Below are 27097 nucleotides of genomic sequence, written 5' to 3' on the forward strand. Positions count from 1 at the left end.
AAAAATTAAGTGAGCTAGGTTTAAAATTAAAAATGTCGTTCACATAGTTGAGCACTGGACTTTTCTTGGCCTTTGTTATTTCAAATTATTTTTAAAAAGTTCAATTTCTTACTTTTAGGACGCTCATGTAATATTTTCACATTCTCATGTATTGTAATAGATTATCGTGCAGATAGTAGATGGTTCGCAAAAGTTGATTTTGTGACGTCACAATCTCTATGTTTGTTATAGAGGCTTGAGTGTTCCCATATCCTAGTGTGAATTTGATGCCCAGATTGGCCCACATAAATCGCATTTCAATCTTAACGAATGAACTCCGAGTTAGTTATCTTCCTTAGTGTTAATCAAATGATTATAAAGTGTTGGTTTTTAAAAAATGTAGCCAATTATAGGGATACCAAAATAACTTAGACAATGAAATTTTATATTGTGTGACTTGTGTATTATACAGATCGTGTTATCGTGAGCTACGTATTACCCAAAATAATGGCAACACCGCTTGGTTGCGGCTTGCAGGCGGCGGAATTTTTCGTTTTTATTTTTTGAACTGGGAGTCAGCAGACCTCACTTTGCTGTGTTATTGCACGTTGCATTAATAATTTTTGAGCGTTATTTTCGTGTTTTTTCACTATGGTTGTTTATACCCCTTCCGAAAGAGTTCAACTAATTAAATGGTTTTAGGGGGCAATTCGGCAGCACAATGTAGAGATTTGTTTTCAGTGACATTTGAGAATAGACCGATTCCTTGTGCAAAAACGGTTTTAAATGTGGTTACAAATTTTGTCTTCAAGATTGTAAAAAATGCCACACAAAACGTCAAGAACCACCTGTTGAAGCGGTCCAGGATATAGAACGGCGGGAAGAAATGGTTTGCAGTACCCTAGAACTTGATTCGACACGGTCCACTAGTAGTGTTGGAGAGGAACTGGGAATGAGCAATAAAACTGTTGCTCGTATCTGGAAAAAATATGAGTATAAATGTTTCAAGTATTCAAAAACTCAGGAAATATTTCCTGAAGACCAGTGGCGAAGAATGGAATTTTGTGAAACCATGATGGAAAAGGCAAATGAAAACGAATATTTTTTTAAAAATATTTTGTTTTCTGATGAATCTTCTTTTCCATTACATGGCAAACACAATCCTTCCATTGTTCGTTATTGGTCTCAGGAAAACGAGCACAAAAGTTTTCAGTTTCGTACCCAGTGTCCTCAGAAATTAAATGTTTGGGCAGGTATTTTGGGCGACAATGTTATAGGGCCATTTTTTATTGATGGCACTTTAAACGCCCAAAAGTACCTTGAGTTGCTGCAAAACCAAGTTCTTCCTGCCATTCAAATCCTACCTGATGTAGACCTGGGGTCGGTTTATTTTCAGCAAGATGGCTGTCCTGCTCATAACGCGGCTAGGGTAAAAGAATTTTTAACAAATACTTTTCCTAACCGTCTTATTAGTGGGACTGGCGATATTAACTGGCCTCCTAGATCTCCAGATTTGTCTCCAAATGACTTTTATCTGTGGGGTTACCTTAACCAGACCATTTACAAGCATGAATTTAGTAGGCCAACAAATTTAGAGGAGTTGCGAAATAAAATTGTCGACGGTGCCAATTCCATTTTACCTGAAACTCTTTTGGAGCTTTTACGATAGGTTAAGTTTTTGTTTAGCGAAAGAAGGCGGTTTATTTAAGCCTTTTATTTAAAAAATGATATGTTGTTAAGTTTGTTTATTAGAGTTTTATTTCTGATTTTTTATTATATTTTTATCAGAGTTGATATTTTATTTTTTATTAGAATAACGCTTTAATTTTCATTATGCAAAATACTGCATAATAAACATTTTAAGATTAAAATTCTATGCGGGTTTTACATATTGTCATGTCTGTAAAAACCGCATTAGAATAAATATTTAAAAAATGCCTGGATTTTCGCGTAATATTTTGGGACATTTTGTCGCCAAACGACACAGCTCCCACGAAAGTCAGATGTTTACTAATCCCGTCCTCGGGCCGGCCGGGGCGGTGCTCTGTCGCAAGTACTCGTCAACGCGCGACGTTGCAAAATTTTGCCTCTATGCGGTTTCCTATAAGTAACGAACGAAAACACGATTTGTATACTATGTTATAAGATAATTGAAATTTATTGTAAATTTTAAAAGATAATTTTTTGATGAAATTATCTGTGGTTAATAACCAATAATAATCACAATATGTTTTATTGTGTCTAGTTCTTTCTGAAATGATGTTTTTGAAGCTGGAACTTCAAAAGTCTATGGAAAAAAATTGAAAGTAGCAAATTTATGCAAATATTTCAAATTTCAGCAGAATTGCATAATATTATCTGCGCATGAAGGTTTTCTGCAAATTTCGAAAGAAGTTTCTTTATTTTCTCTAATGAGTAAATGGTAGTATGTTACTTATTAGTTATTAATTTTAGTGTAAGTTAGATTTAAATAATACGTGTTTATAAGACTTATTATTTCTGTTTCTTCCTTACGAAAGATCTGATGATGCCTAGCACACGCGAAACACGTGTCATCTTTTGACTGTGTATTCAATATATGTGAGACCTGTGACTTAAAGTTTTTATTGTGTCTTCTTCTTATTATTATTATTTTTACTTTATTGTTATATTTATTTTCACTTCCCTTCTTTCGATTTATTTAAAGTATCTCTTTTGTGCTTAACTCGTTGGTTTTGTTAGCAATTTCATTTAATTTTTTATATTGACATGACTTCTCCCATGTTTATTTTTATTACTCCTGTTCCTTTCATTGCCGTCTATCTAGTCAAATTTATTTCTTTTTCCTTCATTTAATTTATTTTAAAATTATTCTTAGTGAGTTTCTTGTTTATCACCAGCAACTTTATTATTGGCCTATCTTCATCTTGGATACTTTTTAAAATTCTTATTTATGCTTTTAATATTTTGATTCTCATCCCTTTTTCTCTCTCCTCCTTATGGATTTCTGTCTATTCCTGTTTGCTTTATTTTGTTCTTTTTACTTCTGTTCAAATTCTCTCTATTGCTAGTTTTTTAGAGTCCTTTAATAGTAGTTGTTCTATTAGTCTGTTATGTGGAAATTTTTTTTCAAACGGAAACCATCTTTCCATTTTGATGATCCTTAATGATTAATCAAATGATTATAAAAAGTGTTGGAAAAATTTTGGCTTTTAAAAAATTTAGCTAAATATAGGAATACTATAACAAAATAACATAGATAATGGAATTTTAAAATGTATGTATTCGGTTTATTGTTTACTATGTTGCTTAGATAATTTAAATTTATTGTAAAATTTAAAAAATAAATTATGTATTGAATTAATCGGGAAACCATTAATAATCGCAGTATTTTTGTTGTGTCTAGTTCTTTCTGAAATACTGTTTTTAAAAGTGGGTTTATCAAAAGTGTATAGTAGAAACTATTGAAAGCGACAAATTTATGTAAATATGGCAAATTTGAGAAAAATTGTGTTATATCAACTGTGCATGAAGGTTTTATGAAAATTTCGAATAAAATTTTCCTTTTTTTCTAATGAGTAAGTGGTAGTAAATGGTAATTTGACTTGCTGTTATGATCTGAATCATGAGAAAATTGTATTTTTCTTACGCAGATTGACTCTGTTTAAACAAGAATCATCATTCTGTTATGACCGTCTATGCTCCTTCTATAATTAATTAATTATATAATTATAATGTTGCCCAAAAATAAGCAAAATTTAAAAAAATACTTTTTAAACTTTTCGACTTCCTCCAACTTCCATAATAGATTGTTCTATTTCTTTATCTTTTTTCTTGTAGTCATCTGCCTTCTTCATTATTGCTGTTTTAATTTTATTTTTTATAACTAGTTTCTCTTTGCTTCTCTCGATTTCTTTTAGAATTATTCTTTATGAATAACTTGGTTACCAATTATTTGAATGTAATGCCAATTACTTGACTATATTCGTCTTGGCATGAATTTTCACATTTTTTTTATTGCTTCATTTAATTTATTTTAAAATTATTCTTAGTACGTTTCACACTTTCCCTATTCTTATTTTTCCTCTTCTGGCTTTCTGTCTAATACTGTTTGCTTTCATTTTGTTTTTTTTAAATTTCTGTTTAAATTATTTTTATTGTTTTTTTATTAGTTTTATGGAGTCCTTAGCAGTATCTATATGAATATTGTTGCCTTTTTTCATTTTTTATCTGTCTTCCTCTTAGTATACATTTTTTCTCTTTCCATCTTACTTTCAAAATTGTTCTTTGCTTACTTTATATGTAGTTCTAATAATTTGACTATATTCATCTTGACTTAAGGTTTTTCTTTTCTATCGTTCTCCTATGTATTTCTGTATATCTAGTAACATCTATTTTCTCTTCGCTTTATTTAGCTTATTTTAATATTATTTATAATGCGTCTCTCGTGCATTAACAGCGCCTTAATTATTAGTTCTTTCATCGTCTTAGATATTCTTTTTTTTATGTGTATACATACTTTTAATATCTTCATGCCTTTACCTCTTTCTTCTTGTCGAATCATATTTGTTTTTAATTCTCCTTAAATTCTGTTTTTCACTATTTCTTGACTGATTCCTTCAACAATAGTTTTGATAACTAGTCCTCATCTTAATGTAGCCTTCTTCCTAAATTCTGATTGCTCTCTCTCTCTTTTTTAGTTTCTTCATAAATATTTTTATTTATTTAGCTACTTAAGAATCATCGAAAAGCACCAAAAGCAACAAATAAACCCACTTAATGCGTCAACAGAACTTTTAAATATAGCCATAATGGTCATCATCACTCATTTGGGTACCGGTAAATGCCATTTTTATCATGCCATTCCTCGGCTGCGTGTAGTGGTCCCCCAAATGGGTCGAAGACCCTAAGTACAACTCGTCAGGAGGTTTTAACATTATTTTTATTTTAACAACTTGAATATTTTGTAGTGTAACGTTGCATAAGTGATGCCTTTCATGTATATTGACTTAAAAATAAAACGTTTTTTTTCATTCAGAGAGAGGTGCTTATGTCACTTTAAAAGTTTGCGGTATTTGACAAAAAGTCTTTAGGTGAATTATTTGCACGATTGAGTTTTGTAATGAAACCGTTTTGCACTTTCACGCCTGTTAATTCTTAAATGGTTACTTGTTCACGAATTTCGTTTATTAATTTAAACTTATTTAATTATGGAGACGCAGACCATCACTGACTATCACAGTTCATCTTTGTCAAAATATATAGAAATTTTCTGAAGGAAAAACTTAATTTTATTTATTTCAGACAGTTGGAATAAGAATTATATTATGTTCAAGTGTCTAAAGAAGGAAATAAAAATCCGTTTTCCGAATCGTATTCTTAATAATTCCAGACCCTTGGGGTCTAATTAACTGGCCTGGAAAAAAATGCCATATACCCTCTAATATATCAACCCTACAACCCCACGTCTTTACGGTTTACCCAAGTTACATAAAATCGGCATTCCAATAATACCAGTAGTTAGTTTCACCAACACCCCCATTTCCTTTTTATCCAATTTTGTCCCTAAATTGATAAATCATTTAACAGCTTTCTGCCCTGAATTTGGTGTTAAAAACTCTACTGATCTTGTAAATAAACTAAGAGACTCACAATTGCCTAATAATTATCTATTAGTTTCTTTAAATGTAACTAATCTTTTCCTTACAGGACAAAATAAATTACTAATATAAATTACCCTAATAATATTACTTAACCACTGCCTTTCTCAAGATTTTTTTCTTTTCAATAATACGTTTTACTAACAGCCAGATGGCTTGTGTGGCCAGAAGTCAGTTGCTTATCTCCATTTTTGGCGGAGGTCTTCATGGATTACTTGGAATCAAATTTTATATTGACTGATAACAATAAAGAGGTTTTAAATTGGTATATTGACGATTATCTCTGTTTCTTGAATTGTGACATAGTGGGAGCGCAGTTACTCTTAACCTTTCAGCGGTCGCGCCCATTTTCAAAAAAATAGTGGTCGCTGTGGGCTCAGAGTCCGCAGCAACTACTTGTAGCTAAAGAGATCATTTGTTTTAAAATAAATACTAAAAATATTTTTGGTTTGAATAAAAAATACATTTTAACATTAGTAACATTTATTTCAACTGTTTGTTTTTTATTTTAACATAATTGGCAAGTAATTATACAAGAGAAAAAAAACAAACGAGATTAAAAAAACCTAAAACTAAAAGGTCAATTTTCCCACTCAGCTGTTTCAAAGCAATCTGGACATGTGGTGATAGCATGCTCTAAGCATACAGCTGCATTGCATTTTTTGCAAAAATATCGGGTAGGACGATTTTTTTTCTGTCGCATAAAATAAAACGTCCGCATACATTTCCGCACACAGTCCGCACACAACATACATTTTCAACTAGATTTTCTGAAGTCTCTGTTTCAAGAATCTCGTTGATTCTAAGTTTGGTAATTTTTGATATATTTGGAATCTCTACACGAGCTTTAAGTTGAGCTTCAATAAGCTTGAATGAAAGTTTACGTATCTGGATCATTAGCTTTGTACACAACTAATGAATTTATTCCGGCAACATTTAACATACTATAAAATATGACCATTAGCCATCTTCGAGTAGCGCGGGCACAATTATAAACTGAACATAACTTATCCACCGTATCGACTCCTTCTTTAGTTTGATCGTACATTGTAACGATCTCCGGTTCTCCATTTTCAGAATCCCAAGCATCATCCTTGTGTAAACTGGACATTAGCAAAATATTTTTACTCCTCTTGGGTATATAGGATACAAGTGTACAGGTTTCATTAAATCCAAACATTCATGATTTTTCTCGACAATTTATGGGTTGTGAAAATTCGATCGCAAGTTCTCTTTTATTTTTTCTTACTGTTTCTATTAAAGTTAGTCTAAAATTTTGCTTTAAATTCTCTATAAGGCTGTAACTGGTAAACCAGTTATCAGTTGTTACATTCCTACCAGTACCTCTAATTGTTTCGCACAATCTTTGTACAACAGCATCTGGAGAGTTGCTAGCTTGAAAAGGGCCTTCAGGTTGTTTACCCACATAAACTTCCATACTACATGTATAAAACACCTTTGAGTCACACATAGCGAACACTTTTAGTCCATATTTATTCAGTTTGCTTGGTATGTATTGGAGAAGACTGCACCGACCGCGAAAGGCTTCTAGTTTTTCATCCACAGTAACATAGTGAAATGGAGTAAATCCAGATTTACATTTTTGCACGAAGTTATCAAAAACAGCCCTTATTGGCGCCAACTTGTCTATGGCTCTACGAGTTTCACGTGGCTCCATATGGTCAAAACGTAAATGTCTTAATAAAAAGCGAAATCTTTGTAAGAACATTGTAAGTCTAAAAATTTCAACACCAGTGCCATCGGTTTTCCACAAATCTTCAGCACTTAAATGACTGGTTTTTAACAATCCACCTAAATAAAGGAGACCTATCAAAGCAAGCAATTCAACATAATCTGGGGGTTTACCATCTCTTTCGCGTGAATAATTGCCACGGACGGATTCAATATGCTGGTTTGTATACTGGACAATGGTATTTACTATCTCTTCAGAAAAAAAGTGCTGCCATATTTTTATTGGGGATTTTTGATTTTTTAAATCGTCTTTGGGACCAGGCAAATGCGTAACCAAATTTTCGGCGGGTGTTCGGACAGTTTTTGAAGGACAATGCTTTCGCCATTTTGTGGTCTTGTCTTTGCCTATAAAAAAGGGACCTTCATTGTATTCATTTACTTCAGTTTCAGTATCCGAAATATCCTGTTCACTATCAGGATCATAAATCTCTGTTTCGACGACGCGTTCTTCTTCATCATCAGATTCATCCAGAGGCAATTCTTCTTCAAAGTCATTTTGCAAGCATTCCTGCATTAATTTTTCCAGTCTGTCTTGCTCCTTTTCATACAAAGCCATTCTAAACGTTAAGCAAAAGTAAACTGTTAGTAAATAGATAGAAAATAGGTAATATTTACATACCTTTTAGCAATTAAATAATCATTTACTAAAAACGATTTTCGACACGCCGCTAGTCGCTGCGGACTGATACTCCGCAAATATAAATATCTCTCTAACGCACTACAACTGAACGCTCCCGAGTTTAGCGCATAGAGTAATTAAAAGTATGTTTATTTAATATTCATTTCTCTATGTTTAGCGGTATACTAATAAGTAATAATGCTATTTCATTAAGGTACTGAGAACCGCAGCTCGAGGTGCGCAGTAACTTTTAGTCAATAACCAAAAACATTTTAAAATGGAACGAAAGTCCGCGCGCGACCCCTGAAAGGTTAAAGAAGCTAAACCAAATAAATCCTAAGATTTCTTTCACACTAGAAATAGAAACAAATAACAATTTGAATTTTTTAGACTTAACTATACATAAACAACTAAATATTTTAGAATTTTCAATATGCCGAAAACCCTCCCGAATAGAAACACATAATTTCAAATGTTTCCAACCTCACCAATACAAAATGGCTGCTTTTAATTATTACATTCAGCGTCTTTTAAATATTTCTCTATCTCATTCTAATTTTCAAAACGAAATAAATATTCTTAAACAAATTGTTTATAATGACAACTATGACTCCAACCTAATTATTAGTTTAATCAAAAAAATCAAATTAGCTAATTTAAAAAAACAGATCTTCCTGATGGTAAAAAGATAGATTCTGATCTCTACCGTTCAATCATTCTCATATATATAAGAAAATTAACAATAGCTTCATTACACACGAATCAGAATTACAAATTTCTTATAAAACTAAAAACCACTTGGGTTCACACAATACCAAGGATAAACTTGACACATTATCAAAGAGTGGTATTTAGAGGATTACTATTCGGAATACTTAAGTAGACACTTCTGTATTTGGTGAACATATAAAATCTAATAACCATAATTTCAGTCCAAAGTCTTATTCTAAAATTCTCCAACAGGTTACGACTAGATTCTTGAAGATATTTGTAAGTAGAAGTCCATTCTTGAAGTGGAGTTGCTATAATACATTGTATAGCGGGTTGGGAAGACTTTTCTCTACAAATGAAAATGCCAATTTTTTGTCAAGAGTTATACATTTAAATGATTTCACTCATCATCATCAGACTCTAACACCACACAGCTGTGATGTTAACTCGCTGTAGATATTTATATCACCAATGAGCTCATCAAAAATCCCTCTTGTTTAAATATACAAGTAAACCTCAACAGACCTTACTTACCATTACATAAGAGACTGCACGACTAAAAGAATTTTATAAGCATTGACAAATTGTCCTTACTTGAACAATCCTTACTTGAACAAAAATTAACTGTTGTAGTCTAAATTGTGTCACCAATTTATCACCAACTTGTACTACGGCACATCATATGATAATGACATCTAGATCGATCTCTCGCTACTACCACTCTGACAGGTTCGCATAGCATTAATTTTAAAGTGAAGTTGACTATAGGTTAACCTATTTCCCGTCATCTAAGAACTACAATAAAATGTAAACAAAACACAAAGGACACTAACGTGCTTGTCTTTGCCACCATGAAAAACTCCTGGGCTTAACTGACAAGTGAGTATATTCCATTCGTTCACGTTTAACTATAATGTTTTTTACGCATATAAAATCAGTTAGCACTGATGATGCCTCATACGCTGGAAGCGCTTTGCTAAGCTTTTAAAAATAAATTGCTTTGAATGCATCTGGTTTGATTGATTTGTAAACAAAAAAGTGGCTTTAGCCACTCAAAATAAGACATTTTGAAAAACTTCATCAGGGAATTTAATATCAAAATAATTGTAAAACTACTTGGAAAGCAGTCGAAATAGAGAACGATCTATTAAATTACCCTTTTTTTCTTTAATTGATTGGAAAGTCAAAGGTGTTTAACTAATAAAAACGTTTTCTTTTTCTTCAACTATCTGGAAGTAAATATAATTCTTTTTTTTTGCAGTTAAGCTATAAATTATGTAATCATTTCTCTTTAGTTAACTGGATGGAAAGAGAACAATTTTTTTTATCCCAGATAATCACAGTAACACAATACGTATATTTTCGTCGTCTTTAACTAAAAAAACAAATTATATTCCAATGCTTGATATACAAATAATAAATTGAGAATTATTTCTTTTTCGCTCACTGCTTACAAGAAGTATCATTTTTGACTCCAGATAGTTGAGCATGAAATTAGGTTAACGTGCCTAATGGGAAGCTGAGAATAGTTTCTCTTTTTTCAACGGTTTGTAAGAAACATAATTTTATGATTCCAGGCAGTTCAGCAAGAGATGATGATTAACTGTCGAATTTTCTTTCTCTTTCTTCAGGAGCTGGTAGAGTAAACATTGTTTTTTAAAATCTAGGTAGTTTAAAAAACAACTTATGTTTAAATGTCTGATATTCAAAGAATAAACTGGGAATAATTTCTTTTTCTCTAACTGCTTACAAGGAACATCATACATCATTTTTTGATTCCAGAGAGTTGAGAAAGAAATTATGTTTAACGTGCCTAATATAAAAAAAATTAACTGAAAATAGTTTCTCTTTCTTCAAGTGCTTGCAAGATACACATCAATAATAATTATTCCAGGTAGTTGAGTAAGAAATGATATTTAAGATACTTAAGATCTAAGCAATATATTAAAAATATATTTTCTTTCTTCAGCTGCTTGCAAAAATCATCATTTTATGATTTCAGGCAGTTGAACAGGAAACTATGTTTAAGGTGCATGATATCCAAAGAAAACATTGAGAATAGTTTCTGTTTCTCTAACTGGTTACAAGAAATATCATTTTATGATTTCAGGTCATTTAGCAAAAAATTATATTTAAGGTGCCTGAAATCCAAAGAATGAATTGAGAATAGTTTTTCTTTCTTAAACGGATTACATAAAACAGATCGTTTTATTAATCTAGGCAGTTAAGCGAGAAGTTATATTTAAAAAATTATATATATAAAAAATTATGTTTAAGGTGCCTAATATCCAAAGAGTAACTTGAGCGTATTTCCTTTTTCTTTTCAACTCAATTTTCCAATTCAACGGCTTGCAAGAAACATAATTTTATGATTCCAGGCAGTTCAGCAAAAGATCATGTTTAAGTGTCTAATTTTCAAAGAATATAATGAAAATATATTTTTTCTCTTTCTTCAGGTGCTTGCAGAGTAAATATAGTTTTTTTTTTAATTCTAGGGATTTTAAAATACAAATTATGTTCAAATGTGTAATATCCAAAGATCAAATTGAGAATAATTTTTTTTCACTAATTGCTTTCAAGAAACGTGATTTTATGATTCCACCTGGTTGAGCAAGAAACTAGGTTTAAGGTGCCTGATATTCAAATAATAAATGGAGAATTATTTTCTTTTCGTCAATTGCTTGCGAGAAACTATCTTCATCGTGCTTGATATCCAAAGAATTAATTAAGGATAGTTCTGTTTCTTTCTCTGTCTCTTCCTATGTTCCTTCGTGGTTACAAGAAACATAATTTTATGATTCCACGTAGTTGAGCAAAAAATGATATTTAAGGTATCTGATATTCAAAGATTTAATTGAGGATAGTTCTGTTTCTTTAAGTGGTTGCAAAAAGTATCATTTTATGATTCCAGGTCGTTTAGCAAGAAATTATATTTAAGATGCCTGATGTCCAAAGAATAAATTAAAAACAGTTTCTCTTTCTTCATGTGGTTGCAAGAAACATATCGTTTCATTATTACAGGTAGTTGAGTGTCGTTACAGTAGTTTAAGGTGCCTATTATCCAAAGAATAAGTTTAAAATATTTTCTCCTGCTTTATTTTAACTGCTTGTTTTTTTTGTCATTATTTTATGATTCCAGGCAGTTGACCAGGAGATTATACCCAAATATCTAATTTCCAAAAAAAAAGATATTGAGAAGATATTTTTTTTATCAACTGCCTGAAAGAAAAACCGTACTTTATGACGCCACGCAACTGAGCAAGAAATGATGTGTAAATATCTAGTATCCCAACACAATAAATACAATTTTCTTTTTCTTGAATTGCTTGCAAGGAACATCATTATAAAGAAATGATATTCAAATACCTAATATCCAAAGAACATAGTAAGTACTTTTTCTATTTAATATATTATTGCGATTTTCGGTATTTATTTGTAATAAATTAGTTACTTTGTTGTATTCTAGGCAGCAACGGTCGTGAGGCGAGCATCTCTTTACTTTTAACTGAATTTCTTTTTTCTTATTTTGATTGATTCATATCAACTTCTTTAAATACCTTTTACTTCCCTTAAATGTCCATACTAATATACGATCTTTACGGGCAAGTTTCTAAAATTTTTAAGACTATATTCTTGATTTTTTTGTAGATATTTTAGCAGTAACTGAAACCTAATTACACTCAGAAAGAGTGTAACTTCGGGAGAGGTGGTGTCGCTTTTTACGTAAAATCAAATTTTAAATTTCAAGTTTTGTGTACAGTAACGCTTGATTTTGTTGTATATATTTGAATAAAGGTCACTTCAGGCAATAATCACGTCATAATAAGAAATATCTACAGGCCACCAAATAGTAATTGAGATGTTTTTTTTCACGCATAGAAAATGTTTTAGCCAATCTACATACGGTATGTGAAAATATGATATGCACTGGCGACTTCAATATATAAATTGTCTAAACTTCATCGATTCCACTAAATGTTTATAATTACTTAAAAAAATACTTTTGATCTTGCTCAAAAATAATCCACTAACCTACTAATACTTCGATAATACTTATTGTCGTTATATTAAGTATATTGAAGACGCTGGGGTCCAAAACGTCTACCTGTCTGACCATATTCCGATATATTTAAAAATTAAATTTCAAGTTAACAACAACGACCAGTGTGCTTATCTTTTCGTTCTTTCAATAACATAAATCTTGACAATTTTCAAAGGGATCTCGAATAAAAAACCTTGGCATACTATTTACAGTATGAATGATATAGACGACAAAGTAAAATTTGTTTACACTAAACTAAAACAACTTTTTGATAGGCACGTTCCCTTTAAGGTATCGAAAATAACGAAATAGACACTATAAACATGCTCCCTAGATTACGGAAAATAGAAGAAATCTTCAAAATATAAAAGACAAAGCTTTAAAAAAATTTAACACTTAAAAAAACTTAGCACAAAAAAATCAGATAACTATACAGGTTGTCCCAAATTCAAGGGTGACCATTGAAATCTCGGAAACCGTAAGAGTTACAGAGTCGGTTAAATGGAGGCAAACTTGCGCAATTTGGAGCTTAATAAAACGACGTTTAAAAAATTTTAAAATTAAAAAAAAAAAAAACGAAATTTTTCAAAATGGTTTTTGCCTTCTACCGACTTTATTTAAAGAGATATCGGAAAACTAAAAACACTTTTTCATTGCCACTTTTTATGTATTACAACATGACGCAAAAAAAAAATGAATCTGACGTTTCGTTTTTTTTCGATCATCATCATCTTTCTTTTTCTTATGGACACTATATTGGATTTTCTAATTTTTAAGAAGTATTTTTAATTGCCTTCAAAATGAGGTATGCATGTCCGATTACTCCTTCTAGTACTTCCCATAAGAACTCCATGAGTACAAGAGAGAAATATATATCAATGAGATTTCCAAATAAATTGATTTTATATAAACTGAAGCTATAAAATAATCTGTATTTGATATAGCTTTTTTTAAACCAATTCAATGAAAGTGTATCGTTTCATTTTATTAAGTTCAACTGGCTAATGTCATTTTGTCATACTATATAAAGATTAAAAAATCAAAATAATAGGTTAGGAAACGATACATTTTTATTGAATTAGTTTAAAAAAACTATATCAAATACAGAGTAGTTTATAGCTTCAGTTTAAATAAAATCAATTTATTTGGAAATTCCATTGATATATATCTTTCTCTCTTGCAGTCATAGAGTTCTTAGGGGAAGTACTAGGAGTAATCGGACATGCAAGTGCGATACCTCATTTTAATCTGCTAATTTTTTTTTGCGACATGTTGTAATACATAAGAAGTGGCAATGAAAAACTGTTTTTAATTTTCCGATATATCTTTAAATAAAGTCGGTAGAAGGTAAAAACGATTTTGACAAATTTCGGTTTTTTTCGGATAACTCCGAAAGTATTCGGAATTTTAAAATTTTTTAAACGTCATTTTATTAAGCCTCAAATTGCGCAACTTTGCCTCTATTTAACCGACCCTGTAACTTTTACGGTTTCCGAGATTTCGATGGTCACCCTCGAATTTAGAACACCCTATACATATTACAAATAATTACAAAATCTTACAAGAGCAGCTCTTCGCAAAATAAAAAAAAGGCTTTTTTAAGAACTAAATTTAACGCTAATTTATCTTGTAAGCAAACATGGGCTGACATAAAAAATTATTACTACACAAAATAAGCAAAGATGTATTTCAAAACATGTGTCTAATATTAACGAAATAAATAACTTTTTTCATCGATTGGCACTAATCCTTAACAACCAGATCAAAATCTACTTGACTTTTATTAAAAAGTATTTTTAGTTTGAGAGTGGTGAAAAAAGAAGAGTTAAGGGAAATTATTTTATCCATAAAAATCAAAACATACGGATGCCACTACCTTAATATTACAATGATTCCATTTTGTTGTCCATTTATGATTGGTTTTTTACTTCATATAATAAACGAATGTATGAACTGAATCATATTTTCAAGATATGTGGAAGCATGCTTTCGGCACACCTTTGCCTAAAATATCGCAAACTAAGAAATTCAAAGATCTGCGCTCAATAAGCATTCTTCCAACATTTTCTAAAGTGTTAGAAAAAATTATAGCTATAGAAGTTCGTGTTTTTTTTTAAATGAAAAGAAGATTTTGCGTTAAGGCAGTCAGGCTTTCGAAAAGTATATAGCTGTGCTACAGCAATTTAACTGATGATATCTGTCAAACTTAAGATGAGAATAAATTTAGTGCTCTTGTTTTGCTAGACTATACAAAGGCTTTTGACCTCATAAATCGTGAAATTCTGTTGTCTTTCTTGCATCATATAGTCTTTTCTAATTATGCAGTTAAATTTTTTTTTTGAGTAATCGCCAACAGCAAACCGTTTTGGAAAGTTCCAAATCTAGTACTACACCTCTGTTTAGGGGTGTCCCGCAAGGAAGTATATTAGGATCACTTCTTTATACGATTTATACTTGCCGATTTAAAAAAATTTGTAATTACCGTTTGTACGGCCACGATAATTAGCTTTATTTTCACTTGAACGCTAATAATATAACATCTGCAAATCAAAATATTAATACCGATCTGAAAAATTTTATTTAGTTTTCCAAGAACATCACTTAAAAATAAACCTTTTAAAATCGCCAGTTACCTTATTTGGAGGATATAAAAGCCACATATCCAGAATAAGCTAGACACTCGAAATGAAAATAAATGACACCCCTATTATAAAGGGTGTTTTTTTTAGAGGCGGAGAACTTTAAATTGAAATTAAACACAAAATATTTTAATGTTTATATTAAATATGAACGAATTTGCTTTTATATTAAAGAATTTTTTTGGCATTAATATTTGAATATAATTTCGGGCCTGTGACTCCCACGGCTGGCGCGTACGTGGCGTAATCTAGAGATCCAATTTTCACACACTCTTTCCAGTACTGCAGGCTGTATTTAGGCAATCACGCGTCGTATGTTGGCTTCCAAGTGCTCAAGTGTTTCGGGTTTATCAGCGTAGACATGCGACTTAAAGAAAATAATCTAATGGCGTCAAGTCGCACGAATGAGCTGGCCAGTTTACAGGTCCATTCCTTGAAATTATTCGTTGCTCGAATATCTCTTGCAGTAAATTAATTGTTTGGCACGCTGTATGGCACGTGGCACCGTCCTGCTGAAATTACATTTCTGCAACGCCAACAACGGCTTCCAATTGAGGCACAAAAAAGTTGGTTATCATGTTTCTGTATCGCTCACCGTTTACTGTAACGTTCTGACCATCAACATTTCTGAAGACATCAGGACCAATGATGCCACCGGCCCATAAAGCGCACCAAACGGTTAGTTTTTCTGGATGTAACGGTTTTTCGCCAATAGCTCGTGGATTCTCATCCCCCCAAATTCGGCAATTCTGCCTGATTGCATACCCATTTAACCAAAAGTGTGTTTCATCACTGAACAAAATTTTCATATGAAATCTTGGATCGACAGCAATCTTTCCTTCCGCCCATTCAGCTAATGTATGGAGCAAAAGATGATCCTGGGGTTTCAACTCCTGGAAAAGTTAACTTTAAATGCTCGCAATCCGAGATCTTTGCGCAAAATTTTCCATAAAGTGGATGGACATAAGTTCACTTGTTGAGAACGACGACGAATCCAAATGTGTCAAATTTGGATCATTATCAACACTATGCTGCACAGCAGCTATCGCTTGTTGCATGCGCACTGTATGGCGTCTTACGGGATGCATATTGTCGACTAGAGTAAAAGTATTGCAAAAACGATCAACAGTTTCTCGAATTAATCTCCCTGAAGGACGATTATGAGCACCATAAAACTCATGTAATGCCCGATATGTTTCTCGAGTAGAACTATGTCTTTCAAAATAAATTTTAACAATTTTGAAACGTTGCTCCGGCGTGAGTCTGTTCATGATGAATTGCCTAACCAAACTAATTTAAAAATAACCCAGAACTATCAGGTCGGCTGTCATAAAAAACAGTGTTGCCAAATGCAAGTTCTCCGCCTCTAAAAAAAACACCCTTTATTAACTAACACTTCGAAATCCTTAGGCCTTATTCATGGTGATACCGTGTATGGACCATGCTTAGATTAAGTCGACTCTCGTAGAATTCAAGAAGTGCAAATTGCATGCTTTCCTTCCACTCCTTTTCCTCCCCTTTTCCGCTCCTTTACCTTTAATGCATTAAATATGTGTTGTTGTGCTTGTTTCATGCTGCTTGTATTTATTATTTACATTATATAACATTTTTATATAAGTTTTTTTTTCACTTTAAAGCGTCGTTCTTATATTTGTTAATAGGTATTTTAATCAGGTCTAAACAGTTTCTGGCATCGCCTAAAGGCTGCATTGACACGGCCTTTTATATTTCATGTTCTATTATTATTTTCCGTTTATATTTTTTGTAAATCTGTCATGAAAAATAATAAATTTTGTTTATCTATTTATTTATTTATTCAATCAACATACGGGAAACCCCATTTTACAAAAGATTTGGTTACAATATTAAATAAAGTAAACGATGTATAGTTAACATAATAAAAGTACTATCACCAACATAATTAGACAGTCTTCAAAACATATACACAAGAAATAAACACAATAAGAAAACAATAAATTAAAATATTTGACCCAGTTGACCAATAAATCCAGAGAGTGAGCTTGCAAATGGATCAAGTTCAGGGTGAGAGTTTAAATAGGCAAGACTACGACAGATTGGAGAAGAAAATAGTTGGAGTGACAGATTGGTAAAGCAAACAGTTCATGTCTCCTTAGGGTGCGTGCAGGGATCTTTAAATTAAAGCTGTTGATGAGAGCAGGGCAATCAATAAGCCCATAAATAACCTTATACATAAAGCTGAGGTCACTTTAAATCCTTCTAGATTCCAACGATTGAAGTCCCAATATTGCCTCCATGTCAAGTAGGTTATCCTGCATATTCAACTTGTAGGAACAGTACCGGGTAAACCTCTTTTCGATTCTTTCAAGTTGCATTTTGTGACAATTATAAAAAGGAGACCAAATGATCGAGGCATACTCTAAATGACTTCTAACTAATGAACAATAAAGTATCTTCAAAGTAGATATAGACATGTCACGACAAGTTTGTAAAACAAAACCTAACATCTGAGAGGCCTTCCCCTCCACAAGATCACAGTGTTCCCCAAATTTGAGCTGAGTATCAAAGACTACTCCTAAATCCTTTATTGAGTCAACAGAACTAAGTACTATGTCATCAATAGTGTATATATTATTAATTTTATTTTTAAGTCTAGAGAATCCAATTGAGTAGCACTTATTTATATTTAAAGAGAGATCATTCATATTAGCCCACTTTACAAAAGAAGTAAGATTGTGTTGTAAGATATCAGAGTCCCGCTGTGACTTAATAACACGGAAAAGTTTCAAATCATCTGCATATGCTAAGTAATCACAGTCAGTTAAACACTTTACAAGGTCAGTCAGAAATAAATCAAAAAGTAATGGGGAACAGTGTCCCCCTTAAGGAACTCCAGAAGTCACCAAGATACTTCCAGATTCAGAATCTCCAATCCTAACACGCTGCTCACGACCCAGCAGTATGCTTCTAAACCACCTTAGGGATCTTTCACTAAAGCCAAGGGAACTAAGTTTTGCTAGTAATAACTCATGATTGTCGAAGGCCTTCGAGAAGTCAGTATAAATTAAATCCACTTGATAACCATTCTCGAAGGCCTCCAGCAAGGCAACCTCATATAAAACAAGATTAGTAGAGGTAGATCTACCACTAACGAACTCATGCTGCCTCTCATCAAACACCCCCTTGCACGCCCACCTAAGCTGATCACAAATAATATCATCCAAAATCTTGGGAACAGCAGACTGCCTTGAGATGCTTCTATAGTTCTCAATGCAATCCCTCTCATCAGACTTATACACAGGGATTATATAGCTTAATTTCCATATATTTGGAAGCTCACCCTCTGATATAGATCTATTAAACAACAAAAACAAAGGAAGTGATATACTATATTTAAGTATGCTTAACATGTACTCAGGTATCTTATCAGGTCCACAGGAAAGTTTATTAGGTAATTTAGAGAGTTTATCAAATACCTCAGACAAGCCAATATCACAAATAGAAAAATCAAGCCTATTCTCTAAACTAAAATTGGGAGTTCTTACATTACTGTTGCAATAAACATTAGAAAAAAAATTAGCGAATAAATCAGCTATATCTTTACTATTATCTGCACTTTTGTTATTATAAAACATACAGGTAGGTAGATTGTGAGATTTTCTTTGCTGGTTAACAAATGACCAGAACTTTTTAGGGTTATCAGTAATATTGCTTCATTCAGACCACATTGCAGCAAATAATTGAAAATCCTTCTGGTAGTCGCTTATTCTATATTGTTGGTGTGCTTGCTTTTTCAATATTATTTTTGTCCTCAATTCAGAGGTAAAGTAAGAAGGAAAATTGGAGCTTCTGTACACTTTAGTTGGAACAAGCATAGCTAGACCCAGATTAATGATTTCATAAAAAGTGTCACTACAGAGTTGAATACATTTATCCTGAAAAAGACTACCCCATTGTATACTGGAAAGAAAGCTGTTAAATCCAATATAATTGGCATTTTTGAAATCAAGGTAAGTATGCTCTACTTTCAATTGAGGGGGATGCATAACAGCTATCTCACCAACATAAGGAATATGGTGCATACTCTCAGGCAACAGATAATCAATAGCTCGCATAAAACTGGTTTCTTTAAAATGACTGAAAACTAAATCTAAGTAAACATTACGTCCATTAGGAACAGAAATTAATTGCTTAAGATCTAAAAATGTAAAGGACTCTACTAAACAGGTTGCATGGCTTACAGGCTGACCAATTGCAGTTAATCGATCTTCATGGCTGCCCCATGTGACATGTGGCAGGTTGTAGTCTCCACACAGAATTAATTTGGATGATGGATTATTGTAACAAATTTGCTCTATAGCATCACAGTGGTGTTGATAAACATCAAGGCCAGAATTAGGAGGGATATAAACTCCTGCAAAAATAAGTTGGGTACCTCCATAATTGCAACAAACAAACAAATGTTCAATAGATTCAAAATCAGTCCTCACTAGCCTGGGACAAAGTGAGCTCCTGATAAACATCACGACTCCTCCACCATACTGCTTTTCACTTGTCAGCACACACCTATCTTTTCTATATGTTGAATAGCCTCTGATGTTGATTTCGGAGTTCTTTCTAAAGTCATGGAAAAGATATTAAATGTCCAAATTAGGGAGTACCTAGATAAATATAATATTTTACCGGCATTTCAGTCAGGGTTTAGATCGGGTCATAGCTGTACCACGGCACTTTTAAAGATCACAGATGATATTATTGAAGCTACTGATCAGGGTAAGGCCACTGCTTTAGTACTTATCGACTACAGCAAAGCGTTTGATCGTATCAATCATACATTACTCTACGCGATCTTAGGCTATAATGGGTTTGACTCTGACGCAATTGATATTATTAAAAGTTATTTAACCGATAGAAATCAATACGTTGAAACGAATAAGGGCATTTCATCTACTGCATTTCAGTTATGTGGAGTTCCACAAGGTTCCATATTGGGACCTGTTTTATTTTGTATTTATACTAGTAATCTCACCAGTTGTTTAAAATATTGCAGTGCTCATTTATATGCTGATGACACGCAACTCTACTTTTCTTTTTTTCCTGAAAGTAAAGAAATAGCTGCCAAGAAAATAAACGATGATCTAAAAGCCTTAATAGATTTTTCAGAAAAACACAATCTGCAAATAAACGCGTCTAAATCTACCTTCTTGATTTTCGGCAAAAATCGCGAAGTATTGCATCAGAGTATGGCTTTGGAAGCTTCCTCAAACAAGCTTTTGCATTCTACTTGTTCCCGCAATTTGGGACTTCACATTGACACCAATATGAGGTATAAACAGCATATAAGTAAGTGCATTCAATCTGCTTATTCTAATTTAAAACAACTGTTTCCGCATAGACACCTGCTTTCAACATCTCAAAAAATTACTTTATGCGACGCTCTGGTTTTGAGTCATTTTAATTTTGCCGACGTCGTATATGGTCCATGCTTAGACTCTATCGACAAAGGTCGAATTCAGCGAGTGCAAAAGTCATGCCTGCGATTAATTTACGGCATTCGTCGTGGACATCCTGTAAGTTACATGCTACGACAAACCAAATGGCTTTCTATGGAGGATCGTAGAAATCTGCATGCTGCTACTGTATTTCACCAAGTAATAACTTTAAATCGCCCCTCGTATCTATTAAATAAAATACGCTATAGAACTGACGTACATTCTTTGAATCTCCGGCATAGAGGTCTAATTTCTCCGCCTTTGCATACCACTATGTTTTATCAGCGGTCATTTTCTTATAATATTTATTTAATTTACAACCAGATTCCGGAGGACTTTAAAAATGTATCAACAAGCGTATTTAAACATAAATACAAAAAATATTTATTGCGGTAAAATGGGTATATCTGGCGATCGTCGCGTTTATTAAATATGTATGTATTGGGTATGTTAAAGCTTATTGGATGTTTGGCACTTGTTGGGGGATACCTAGTAATTTATTTTGGATGCAACAAAAGAAACAGAAAAGAAATTATAACTTATTTAATGAAGGAGGTTAAACACGAATCTTTTTTAAATTGCCTTTAGCCTCCTTTTTGCCTATATTATGGTTAAGATGTTTTTTTAATTTTAAAGCATATGATATTTATTATCTTTGTATCTAGTTAAGATATAATATTTGATTGTAAATTGGGCAAATAAACGATGTATTATTATTATTATTATTATTATTATTTATATTGATCGAAAGCCAGCTTTCAGTTAAAATAATAACATCATATACAGTCAGGGCCACAGCTTGTTTAAAATCTGAGATCTTCGTTTTCATACCACCAACATTCTAATAATATATTTTCAGGGGGTTTAAACTCCGTTTTTTGACTGACCATCACTTGAAGAGGAGCTAATCTTGGTGATAAACGGATTACCATTTTTATATTTAATGCCGATATTATTCTCACCATTGGCCTTTCTCTCATTTAGTTCTAAGTATAATTGCTTTAAATGGGCTAGTTGAGTTGGGGTCAGATCAGGTTTAATGCGTACAGTTGTGGTATAAAGCCTCAGTTTGCGTTTTAGGCAAGCAAGAGCAGATCCAGGTTCAGCAAATATAACTTTGATTGGCCTAGACCTTTCACCCTTTTTTCCAACTCGAGAGACTTTGAAGTCAGTTATTTCAGGCAAGTTAAGAGTGTTTAGGACCTCAAGTATCTGCGCTCTGTCATAATCTATTCTATCTTTGGTCACCTCGTTATTACTATCCCAGGCAGTTGAGCAAGAAATTATATTTAGGTGCTTGATATCCAAAGAACATAATAAAAATATATTTTCTTTTAACTGCTGGAAAACAAACATAATTTCAATTAAGTCCAAGAATTGAGCAAGAAAATATGTTTAAATATGTATTATTCAAAGAACGTAACGAGTGTATTTTCATTTTATTTAACTGCCTGAAAAGAAAACATAATTTTTATATACTAGGCCGTATACATACAAATTATGTTTAAGTGCCCGATATTTAAAAAATAAATTGAGAATCTTTTTCATTTTTCAATTGCTTGTAAGGGACACATTATTTTATGATTCCAGACAGTTGATCAAAAAATTGTATTTAAGTTTCTATATTTTTTTTTTTAATGGAAAGAAAAAAAATATTGTTTTTTTCTTTTTTAACTACTTGGAAGAAAAACTAATATTTTGACTCCTAAAATATAACAATGCAAGAATCTTATTTTATTGAAGTCAAGCAGTTGAAAATGTGAGTATCTTATCAGGCCTATTAATTCTAACGCTTTTTATTCCTTTAACTATACGAAATATCTTAAAATTGTATTTTCTATTTTTGCCTTTGAATCACGTCTAAAATAGTCTGAATATTATTGTTTTCCTCTACCGCAAGACAATTCCCTATTAGTGAAATTTGACAAACCAAAAGAAGAACAAGGAAAAATGAATCGAAGGAGCGCAACAAATTAAAATCATGTAAGAAGCATTAAAAGGAGACGTTATAATTAATTGTGGAGAAAACAGAAAACAAGGCAATAAGAACTGCTTAAAAATCAAAAAGAAGACTAATTTTTTTCAGACAAACTAAATTTCATTTAATTGATCAATGTAATGCTCTAGGCACGATAATAGAGTTCCTGAGGTCGTAACTTTTATTTCGTCTTTCAAAATGGGTATAAAACGATGAAAATACTCTTATAAAACATTTATTGATTGACCTTTGCTACAGGCTAAAATAGTAAAACAGGCATTTATAATGCGCAATATAAATTTGCCACCAAAAAACATAATAAACTATAAATCTAGTGTGTAATCTAATGCTTTTAGGTTTCTGCAATTCCAACGCAATTCGGCATTTGCGCGAAATAAAACAAATATTAACCGAGCCTCAGGTTAAATTTGTAAAACGTGTTGTATAAATGGTTTATTTACAATCATTGTAACTGTGTACGGTTGGTGAAGGTTTTTCTTAAAGGTTAGCAGGTAAATCAATAAGAGCTAATTTTGGTATTCATTGAAATCAGGTGGATTACTTGGAAAATCTATTTCTGTGTGTAATATTAGACGGTTATTCGGCTGCTAGGGGTTATTCTATAAAACAATTACATTAACAAACGTAATATGACATTTTTGACGTAATAACTGGGATCATATAATGTGAAAATTAAAAAAAAAACTTCTATTTTCTCATCAGATTACATGAAGTCCCCCTTTTTGCCCTCGCCATAATTTCATCTGTATTTTAAATTGAAGGCCAAGGTCAGCGGCAGAATAACACCAATTATTTAATAAATTACATATAATATTCTATTGTTATGTTATTTTTTTAAAGTGCAACCGGACATGCAGAATTGCAGCACCTAGTTCCGCAACATTACGAACTACCATAATCGTTGAAGCGTTACGACAATTTCTTAGATATAACAGAGAAATTTCCCATTTTTAAATCAATTTACAATAATTGTTTGAATGATTTTTCAAAATGCATAGAATTTATTGAATTAAATTGGCAAGAAAGGCTCGTAAATGTGGCATGAATAATTGATATTGTAAGCCTTAATAGCTTATAAATAAATAATTAAAATTACTGGTGAATGCAAACGAAATGACCATATAACAATTTAAAATAAGCCAATTTGCCTCTGAGGGAAAAGCCTAATATCTGAAGAACATATCGGGTATATTTTCTCTTTCCTTGGCTGCTTGAAAAGAAACATAATTTTATTAATTTCAGGCAATTCAGCAACAAATTACGTTCTAAAGAACTTAATAATATCTAAAGAAATTAATAATGAAAATATAATCTGTTTTTTCTGTGTAGTAGAAAATATATTTTTACGAATTCCACCAGAGTAGTGTACCTGATTTCCAACATATTGAATATTAATCTTTTTCTTTGTCTTTAGCTACCTGAAAAGACAATGACCTACAAATTAAGTGCCTGATTTCCAACGATTCTAACGAACATACTCAATATTATTTTTCTATCTTCAACTCTTGGAAAGATAATATAATTTTATTAATTTTAGGCAGTTGAGCAATAAAGTATGTTCTGATATCTAATATTATTTTTAATGAATTCCAGGCAGTTTACTAAAATAAAATGTTTGATTTTCAAGAAACATACTGAATTTTTTTCGATTTCTTTAGTTGTTTGAATAACGAACATAATTTTATTGATTCTAGGCAATAGGGCAGCAACTTACGCATTTATTTTTTGATAACAACAATAAAACATTTTTTTTCTCATTTGATTAGAAGAAAGCATGTTTTTTTTATGAATTCCAGGCAGTTGTCCTACAAGTGTCTGATTTCTGAAAAACAGAATGAAAATATTGTAACGTAATTCGAGAACACACTCATTCTGGAACACAGTGACTGATCTTAGCATATCTTTTCCAGCATTATGAGATCATTGATATAAACTAATGATTTCTTGATTTTACATAACTTGGTTTCCATTAGCCTTTCAATGATTACTTGAACATAAAGAGTACTGCTCTAGTCGAGAATGCAGTTTTTTTCTCTTATGGCTGCATTTTTTACCTGCTAGTATCCACTGAAGAGATCCAGCGTTGTGAACCTGATAGCATGTCTAATTGTTCTTCTTTGTGATATCATTTAGTCGCCGATAGTCCATACAAAATCTGGCAGATTCGTCCTTTTTCTTTACCAGTTCAACTAGATGTCCGAGGACTCTCGGATAGTTCTATAGCTCCCTGTGTTCTCATTTCTTAAAGCATTAAGGAAACTTCATCTTGTTTAGCTTTCAGAGTCCTTCAAAGTTCTTGTTTTATCGCAGCACTGTTGATTTGATGTTATACAGGTCATTATCGTGCAAGATTAATGATTTCCTTCAACCAGACATCGCAATTCAATACTCTGGTCTCTTTTGCAATCATAGATGAATAGGTCTGCTTAAATGGCATCCATTATATACATCTATTTTAAACTACGGGGTATTCGTAATAAAATGATCCTAATATGATATCATCCTTCATTTCTGCCACTAGTACTGACTGTTAGAATGCTATTAAGCCAATGGTGACTTTAGCTGCATGTAGTCGAGTAATCGAGATCCTTTTTCCATCTGTTGATTTCAGGATTCAATTTGGTGATGGTGAAATTGTACAGTGAGCTACGATGGCTTGGCTTCACGATGGTATGACTTGATTCTGTATCGAGCACCATTTCACATTCATAGCTGCATATTATTTTGGGTACTAGGTACCAAGTTCTTTTCAGAATATGACTGCCACTTTAATTTTTTTTTGTTGCTTGGTGGCACCCAGCCACTGGTGCATAGTACCATAGGTATAACATAGGTATTATGCACCAGTGGCTGGGTTCGATTAATTCGTGGGGCTTGGTAGTACTCAGAAAGTTTTCCTGGTTCCTTGGATTTGTCAAATGCTAGGTGCTTCTCGTTATTACAATTCCAATAGAAGATAAGCCAGATTTATTGATCGAGCAACATCGGCCTCAAACTGTTGAAGATCTTCCTCGGGTTGTTGCCTTCTAGATTTCAGTTGGGCCTGGTATACCTGTTGTAGGTATGCTTTACCGTTTCTTATCTCTAAGGTACGTATCAGCATGTCGAAATTAAGCTGATTCTCAGAATAAGGCATCATTCTTAGTATTTCTATAGCTTCCCCTCTCAGCCATAGCTTAAGATTGGTTGCTTTTTCTTCGTTATCCCAGTGATTTCCTTTGACAGGTACTCTTTGGTTCTTTGCTTGAATTGATTTTTTGTGACTTCGATTGTGTCTAATTAAGCTTCATATCTTCTCTAAGTTATAACGTTCCTTTTGTTTTCTGTCTCGTGCGTCCTGCTTCAAGTCTTCTTTCATGGTCTTAATCAGGCCTTTATTTTCTTTCTTCAGGGCAGATTTAACTCTCTTTAATAAATTGTTCTGTTTCTTATTTCGTTTTCTTTATTTTTTCTTTTTTTTTACTATATCGTTTTTCTTATTCTTTTCGTTGTTTGCGGTCTCGTTTCTCTAGTTCTGCTTTCTGCTCGTGAAACTTCTTTAATAACAGTTCCGTTAAATTCTCGGTCTCCATCTTGGCCTAACCTCTTGTTAAAGGTCTTCACTAAAATATCCTTCCTTACTTTTTAAAATTAGTTGTAACGTAATCCAGGACCACACTTCTTTCTGGAACACACTTATTCCAGACTCATGTTGCCTGCCATTTAATGGTTTTTAAAGTAAACAATAAAACTGATTAAAATCACGAAACGCGGTTAAATAAGACCCATACAACAATTCGAAAATCTTTTCTACATTATTTGAGTTTTCTACATTATTTTAGCCAATCATTTAAAAAAAATACTGCTAGTCAAATTCTAGAAAATTGATCAGGAATAACAATAAAATAACCTAAATAACCTAATTTAGGAACCAAATAAGGATCTCAAATAAGATGAACTACCAACTAGACACTAGAAAAACTAAAGGCATTGTACTCTACATAACCTATTTACGTTTTTTTTTCATAACAATATTTTTTTTTCTTCAATTTAATAGAAAAAACATATTATTTCTATTAATTTTAAGCAGCAAAAGTATATATCTAAAGAACATGAAAATATTTTTCTTTCTTAACGTTCTGACTCTTCAGTTCTATTGTGAGGTCTCAAAAAAAAAAGTTTTCCATTTTTCAATTGCATTTCTGACTGTTTCTATTCTAGTTCTTATTTCTGTTATTTGGCCCCTTTTTTATAATTCAAGTACCCA

At 32.3% G+C, this 27097-nt stretch overlaps 1 protein-coding gene across 3 annotated transcripts in view; it reads left to right on the forward strand.

Annotated features, from left to right (window-relative positions):
• Positions 1-27097, forward strand: part of LOC126745874 (serine-rich adhesin for platelets-like) — a 200526-nt gene that overhangs the window by 27471 nt on the left and 145958 nt on the right. The window contains exon 1 of one of the 3 annotated variants that reach the window (XM_050453931.1): positions 9514-9579. The exons of the other annotated variants lie outside the window; for them this stretch is intronic. The gene's annotated coding sequence lies outside the window, so the exon portion shown is untranslated. Of the gene's footprint in view, positions 1-9513; positions 9580-27097 lie in introns of those variants that run through there. 3 annotated transcript variants of the gene reach the window in all.

Source organism: Anthonomus grandis, chromosome 1 (assembly GCF_022605725.1).
Source record: "Anthonomus grandis grandis chromosome 1, icAntGran1.3, whole genome shotgun sequence".
Classification (NCBI taxonomy): domain Eukaryota; kingdom Metazoa; phylum Arthropoda; class Insecta; order Coleoptera; family Curculionidae; genus Anthonomus; species Anthonomus grandis.